Source organism: Capsicum annuum, chromosome 9, assembly GCF_002878395.1.
Source record: "Capsicum annuum cultivar UCD-10X-F1 chromosome 9, UCD10Xv1.1, whole genome shotgun sequence".
Classification (NCBI taxonomy): domain Eukaryota; kingdom Viridiplantae; phylum Streptophyta; class Magnoliopsida; order Solanales; family Solanaceae; genus Capsicum; species Capsicum annuum.
The window spans coordinates 211654509-211662362 of NC_061119.1; the positions used below are offsets into that span (position 1 = coordinate 211654509).

At 35.4% G+C, this 7854-nt stretch overlaps 1 pseudogene; it reads left to right on the forward strand.

Annotated features, from left to right (window-relative positions):
* Positions 1-2706: 2706 nt before the first annotated feature.
* LOC107841046 lies at positions 2707-7254 on the forward strand (annotated as a pseudogene).
* The last annotated feature ends 600 nt before the right edge of the window (positions 7255-7854 follow it).

Sequence of the window (7854 nt, forward strand, 5' to 3'; positions counted from 1 at the left end):
GTTGTTCTGTTGTTATGTTGTGAAACATGTACTAGTTTGTCATCATAAAAAAAGGAATTTGTTGGAGAACTAAAGTTTTGATGATTGAGGTATGTGAATGAAGCATGTTATTCATGTGAAGAACGTAGAAGTGGGTGCAAGGCTAATGATAAAATAATGCATGAAGTTAGGAGTGGATAAGTAAGTAAATTCAGATATGCTTTCAAATTTTATCACATGCAGAAAAGAGGTTGAGAGAAAGGTAAGCACAATACTTGAAGATTGAGCAAATAAAAGAATCCTATCCAGACAAGGAGACACAATGCAATAAGGAGTGTAACTAACTGATAGAGTCCTATTGAAGAAAGAACATCAGATCATTTGGAGTACTTCATCAGAGTTGGCTTAAATAGAAGAAATGATTTCAAAGAGTTTCACTCAAGCACTGATAAGAAAATCATCAATAAAAAAATCCATTCACTAGCTTGAAGGAGTCATAAGAAGAACCTATTCCTTTACTTAGAGAGTCGTAGACTTTGTGTAATAGGTTAGTTCTAGAGTTGTACTTTAATTCTAGTCTCAATAAAGTATAAACTGAGTTAGGATTAGTGTCTTCAAGTTGGGGATCTCAAAGACTTTGGAACACTTACCTTGGAAAGATTTGTGTTATTGTAGAAATAGGAGTTAGAGTTTATTTCCTAGTTTATAAGTGTCTTGTAATTTGTTGATTGTTGAGGCTCAAGAGTTTTTAGTGAAGTTGGGGTTAAATCCTATAGAGGTACAGGTCGTATTTTTTACACCTCTTTGAGACGGGTGTTTTCCACGTAAAAATACTGTCTCCTTATTTACTCTGCATAAGTGAACCATGTTAGTATACTTGTTTCATAAATAGGCAACTAATAGAGTAAAACCAGTAGGGCTCGCTCTCTAACACATAGGTCTGAAGAAAAATTTTAAGAATTATAAACACTCTTCCACTTCCAAAAACTCATTGTGATCAAGATGTTGTTCAGTGTGTTTGATGAATTTGATAGTTTGAGGTACCTCTACTATTGAATTGTGAACCATTTTATCCTGGGAGGAAAAATTCCACAACATCGGGTACTTGAGGGGAGTTAATTCCTTAAGGACACTCCGTGAATTCGGAGGACTTGGTTCTTATTCTGTTTCATCTTATTTCTTAAAAAAAAATTACACACTTCTTTGGTAGTTCATATTGAACTTGTGTTGAAGGTGTTGAAAAACTTCAATATAATCTTGAACTTGTGTTGAAGTGGTTTTGCAAACATACAGATTCTGTACCCGAAACAACAGATCCTTCAAAAATTGTGTATTTTTTGAGGATTAGACACAGGTGTGACAACCTTTTTAAAGAGTTCCAGCAACATAGATAGATAGGACAAGTCTGTGTTTAGGATAGATCCAAACATCATCCTAAGAAAACATTACTAAGTAAGAAAAGTGGAGCCAGGATTTTTAGTCTATGGGTTCTGAACCATAATTTTTGTTTGGGAGTTAAGTATTTTCACAAACTACATAAGATAAAGCTAGTGAGTTTTGACAAATACATTGAATCCCTTCCTCGAGAAAGAGTGAACCCGACCACTTCACGCTGAAGGTCATACTGATCTACGAACCACCCTTCTCTTTGATTTGTCCTTCCCAACCTCTCTTAAGCCTTTCAACAATCATTTAGGTAGCATTAAGGCTGGCTCTGTCCCTATTAGTAAGGACCATTTAGCACTGGCATAGCAACTACAGAATGCAGTGCGACTCGCTAGCCTCTCTGTGACAGTGATTAACAAGAATATTGCCTTACAAGCTCATTTGTTGTATCTCCCTCATGTATTGTTATATCAGCTGAAATTCTAATTCACTTCTTGATTATTTATGTGATTAGCTAAAGAAATGGACCTTAGGCCTAACTCAATCCAGAAGCTAGCTGAAGAGATGAGGATTGTCGGAGATCATATAAAGAGGCCAAATGCTCCTTAACCATGATAAAAACTAATAAATTACCTGATCTGCTTCAAGCAACGTGTGGACCAAGGAGATGTGATCTCTTTGTTATTGTAACATATTTTTTAGTTAATAGAATTTTTGTAATATTACTCAGTTGGTCATTACTAATTTTTTAAGTTCATGAGCTCACAATGGTTAACTCGATCACACACTCATTTTATTTGGTAACGGTATTTATTAAATGATCGGAAATGTACATTTTTATGGTGATTCTCTTGTTTTACTTTTAAAAGTTACTGAAATTTATTTCGGAATATAGCTAGAAGGATTGAAGTTCAAGATTTCATCGTAGTTCTTACTGTTTAAACATAAAATTTTACCGTTATAATACTATATTATATTTTAGCATTATTCTCTAGCTTCCAAAGAGATGTAATTTCTCTATATAAAAATATAAGGGATCAATTTCTCGACTGCTTTGAACTGTTTATCTTTAGCAAAGGGTCTATCGGAAACATCATCTCTACCTCTGAGATAACGGTTAGATTTCCATATGCTCTACTCTCCCCAGACCTACTATGTGTATAAAGCACTACGTTTTTTTCAAAGTGCACATAGTTTGCAGAGATAAAGGACCATTTATGTTCAACATTATATTACAGGGACCTAAGTGAACCTAGTATGTAAAGTTAAGAGCCTGTTTGGGCTGTTAAATTCTGCCGATATCATTTCTTAGCCACTCAAATTTTATCTTGGTTAGGTACTCTAGCTTTTGTTCTTTATACATTTGTTTATTGATACTCATAATACTGTCATTTCTTCTATCCTTTACTCAAATATCTCTTGCAGTGATTTTGAAGCTGTATGATCTTCCATTGAAAGGTTAGTTTCCCTTAATTACTCTCTCATTTTATTAAAGTTTTAGAGCAAAAACAGCACTTGTAGTGGCTTTTCAATGTATAATTTAGCTCTTTGTACTATATATTGTTATGTTGCTCAAACTCCTCAAAAATAACATTGATTACGTATTGAATTCTTCAAAAGTTATGCAGGTGTGAAAACTTTTTAAAAGAGTTCCAGCAACGTAGAAAACACTACCTAAGTAAGCAAAACGGAGTTTTGAACCACAATCTTTTTTGTGTACTGGGATTTACACTATCTTTAGGCGTTAAATGAGCTAAAGCTACTGATTGGGACTAAACTCACTGTTACCCTTTTATAGCTATGATGATTAAGGCAAACACATTACCCGATCTTATTTAGTTTATGCGTGCCTTTTTTGCAAATCTCTGTATCTCGTTATTTGTAATACCATTGACCTCTTGCAACCCGCAGTTTTCAGGTCATAACCGCAAAGGAAAGAAACGAGAATACAGTAGATATGGCTCATGCAAGTGTGGCTTCTCTTATGAGAACAATAGAATCGCTCTTGACATCCAATTTGCCAATGCAATCTCTAATCTGTGATCACAGAGAAGAACTTTGCGCTCTTCATGAAAAAGTTAGTTCCCTGAAAGTATTTGTCAAGAACTTTGAGAAAAACAATGTTTTTGGAGAAATGACGGATTTTGAAGTAGCGGTAAAAGAAGTTGCAAGTGCTGTTGAATACACAATTCAACTGAGACTAACAGAAACTGTACTGGGAGAAAATAAAAGCATCATAGGAATCATTGACTCAAGATTTTTCAAAGGAATCTCGAATATATGGACACACTGGAAGTTTCATAAAAGCCTTCAACAATTAGCAAAGGACATTGATCATGTCCCAAAAGAGTCAACAAAGATTCAAGATATAGGCAAACAAATATCAAAGGAATCATTGGTTCATGATTTTTCAAGTTCAACAAACGATATTCTGAATGTTAACAATAATATGGTTGGACGTGATGATCAAAAGGAACGCTTGTTAGAAGATCTGACAGGAAGCTACTGTGGTGAACCCAAAGTCATTTCGATTGTCGGGATGGGAGGCATAGGTAAAACAACCTTAGCGTAAGAAGTTTACAATCATGAATCAATTCTATGCCGTTTTGATGTTCGTGCCTGGGCTACTGTATCTCAACAGCACAACATAAAGGAAATTTTGCTGAGCCTTCTGCAATTATGATCAAAATGGATGACACTGTTAAGTCGAAAGGTGAAGCAGAGCTAGTACACATGTTGCAAAAAAGTTTAAAGAGAAAGAGGTACTTAATTGTCTTGGATGATATCTGGAGTTGTGAAGTGTGGGATGGCATGAGACGATGCTTTCCAATGGAAGACAATGCAGGTAGTCGAATACTGTTGACTACCCGTAACAACAAAGTAGCTCGCGATGCTGGTACAGAGAATCTTTCTATGCAGATGAACTTCATGGATCAAGATGAGAGTTGGAACCTTTTTAAAAGTGCAGCATTTTCAAATGAAGCATTGTCATCTGAGTTTGAGACTACTGGGAAGAAAATCGCAGAGAAATGTCATGGGTTACCACTAACTATTGTCGTGGTTGCTGGGCTTCTAAAATCTAAAAGGGAAATAGAAGATTGGGGAAGTGTTGCCAAAGATGTCACGTCATTCATCACAAATGATCCTGATGAACAATGTTCACATGTGCTTGGGTTGAGTTACAATCACTTGACTAGCGATCTAAAAACATGTCTTCTGCATTTCGGAATTTTTCCAGAAGACATTAAGATACCAGCGAAGAATTTGATGAGATCATAGATGGCTGAGGGGTTCCTGAAGTTGGAAAATGATTTGGAAGGAGAGGCTGAGAAGTGTTTGCAAGAGCTTGTCAATAGATGTCTAGTCCTCGTTAGCAAGAAAAGTCTAGATGGAACAAAAATTAGATCATGTAAGGTTCATGATCTAATATATGACCTGTGCTTAAGAGAAATTCAAAAGGAGAACATTTTTATCATGAATGACATAGTGCTTGATTACTCATATTCAGAATGTCGATATCTCAGTATGCAAAAAATGCAGCCCTTTAAATGCGTGACTGGTGATAAAATTGATTATTGTCCCTATGGTCTTTACAGGGCTCTTCTGACCCCTGTACATCATCAATTGAGAGATTATGAAAACAACGATCTTTTGAAACAAACCCGTTCTATTTTCTCTATTCCTCATAATGATTCAATTTATGTTCTCAAATCAGAGGTTATTCATTTCAAATTACTCAAAGTCTTGGAGTTGAGACACAGAGAGATTGATAATTTCCCTCTACAGATACTAAGCCTCATCTGGTTGAGGTACCTATCATTGCAATGCCATGAGAATTTAGACATTCCTCCAGAAATTTGCAGGTTATGGAATCTGCAGACATTCATTGTTCAAGGGACTAGTCGATCAGATTTAATAATTTTTCCTGAGGAAATTTGGGGACTAATGCAATTAAGGCATCTCAAACTGCCCAGATTTTATTTGCCAGATTGCCCAAGTGGATCTGTTGACAAAGAAAGGCACTTGGATTTTTCAAACTTACAAACTATTTCTTACTTGTCTCCACGTTGTTGCACGAAGAAGGTTATTATGGGGATACAGAATGTCAAAGAATTAGGAATCAGTGGAGATGAGATTGACTATAATGGGCTTCTCAACAATCTTGTCTATCTGCAGCAACTTGAAACATTGAGTTTTATATTTTTCTTTCCCTATTTTCCGACAAGTGCAAAAGCTTTTCCCGCCACGCTCAAGAAGCTGAAGTTAAGATGTACTTTATTAATTTGGTCATACTTGGACATCATAGCTGAGTTGCCTAACCTTGAGGTGCTGAAGCTGATGGATGGTGCTTGTGTTGGCAATGAATGGTATCCAAATGTTAGGGGATTTACTCGATTGAAGCTTTTGTTAATTGAATATAGTTTTCTCAAGTACTGGAAAGCCACAAATAACAATTTTCCTGTTCGCTTAGAGTTTGCTATCATTTGAAAGAGATACCCATTGAGTTTGCAGAAATCCACACACTACAACTGATTGAGGTAACAGGTTGTCTTCCCAAACTTGGCGAATCTGCAGCACGAATTCAACAAGAACAAGAAGACCTCGAAAACAACCCGTGGACGTTCGTATCTCCAATTCATGTAAGTATGTAGTATTTATCAGGGTCACACTCTCTTTCTCATTTCCACAAGTCAAGTCGTACACAAAAGTTATTTAGTTTTGCCCCATATTCTTTCACAAAAATAACTTCGACAAAATTTGGTTAAAATCCCACTTAAAATATTAGACAAATTAACAAGAATATCCCTTATATTTGAGGGTAGTTCAAAATGTCCCCTTAAATATATTTTTGAGCAATTTTGGTACTTTAGTTTAAGCTTGCTAATTAAGAGCACTTTTGGTCTGATTGTTAAATATTACAGAACTGCGAAAAAGAAAATTTAATAGGAACTCACATTTCAAGGTGTTCTCTTCGCATTTTTATTTTTTAGTTATTTCAGGATTTAGTTATTTCACATATAATTTATTCTATTTTAGAATAATTTCAAAGACCTATATTGAAATTTCGCTTCATAACATTGATATCCCATATGGCACAAAAAAATAAAATAAAATTAGTACATGATAATAAATAGAGTAGAGCATCTAGTACCCACTATAACCGAATTTTCTACGATACACTCCATCTTCACGGGGTCCTATTGTCCGTCTAAACTAAATTTTAAAGTATTTTTGTCATCCTTTTTAGCTGACAAGTGCAATATTATATATCAGATCGCATAAGCTCCTAAAAATTGCTTTTGAAACTGAGTGCACGTTTTCCTTTTCTTATTGTTCACTGAATTTTCCCTCAATAGGTAAGACGATTTGATTCTTAAATGAAAGACAGAATCCTTTATTAAAAATTTTGTTCCATGTCAAAGAGGAAGAACTCCAGTCGATTACATCTCGCATATCCCCGTATGATTCTCTCAAGATGCTTTAGTAGATACGATCCATAATTAAGAGTCAGTGTATTCAGGTTTTTGTCAAACTTTTAAATGATTTTCGTATGTGCGTTTGCGTGAGTGTGTGTACGTGTGTTCTCACATGAAGTTGACTTGAAAGATGTACGTTTGGTTGAACACGCGCCAAATAATGTGACTCGTTGAACTTCTACTGACGCTTCTTGTTTCTTCTCAGTGGAGGAGAGTGATTCTGATTAAGAAGAATATTATTAGCAAAGGAGTTTAAGGGAAGAAGGATTGAACTCTTGGGATTTCATTTTAGTTCCTCTGTCACAAATTACCACTAAATTATCTGTTTCAAGCAATGTGTGGCTTCCAAGGAGATGTGATCTCTTTTGTATTGTAACATATTTTTGCGTTGATGGAATTTTTTTTAATTTTACTCAGCTGGGCATTTTGAAGTTTTGAGTTCATGAGCTCACAATGATTAACATGATCACACACTCATTTTAGTTGGCACCTTATTTATTAGATGAATGGAAATGTGCATTTATATGGTGATTCTCATGTGTTACTTTTTACTGTTGATGTTCCGTTAGAGGCAGAGCTAGCAGACATGATATCAAAAAGTTTAAACGGTACGAGGTACTTCATTGCAGATCGGTTCCATGTGAAAGTTGGAACGTTTATACAAATGCAGTGTTTTGTAGATGAAGCATTACCATCTGAATTTGAGACTATGGGGAAGCAGATTATAGACAAATGTTATCTCGGTTGTTGGGATTTTGTCAAAGTCTAAAGACGGTGGAAGATTTGAAAGATGTTGCTGAAGATGTCAAGTCATTTGCAACAAATGATCCTGATGAACAACGTTCACATATCCATAAGACAGTGAGATTTCAGTGAAGAAATTGGTGATATTATGGACAGATTTGAAAGAAGAGGTTGAGAGTGTCCCATCAGCGTATCAATCGTAGTTCTTTACTTTTTTCCTCTTTGGAGACTCGAACTGAATCTTAAAAAGGACTTGTTGATACTTATT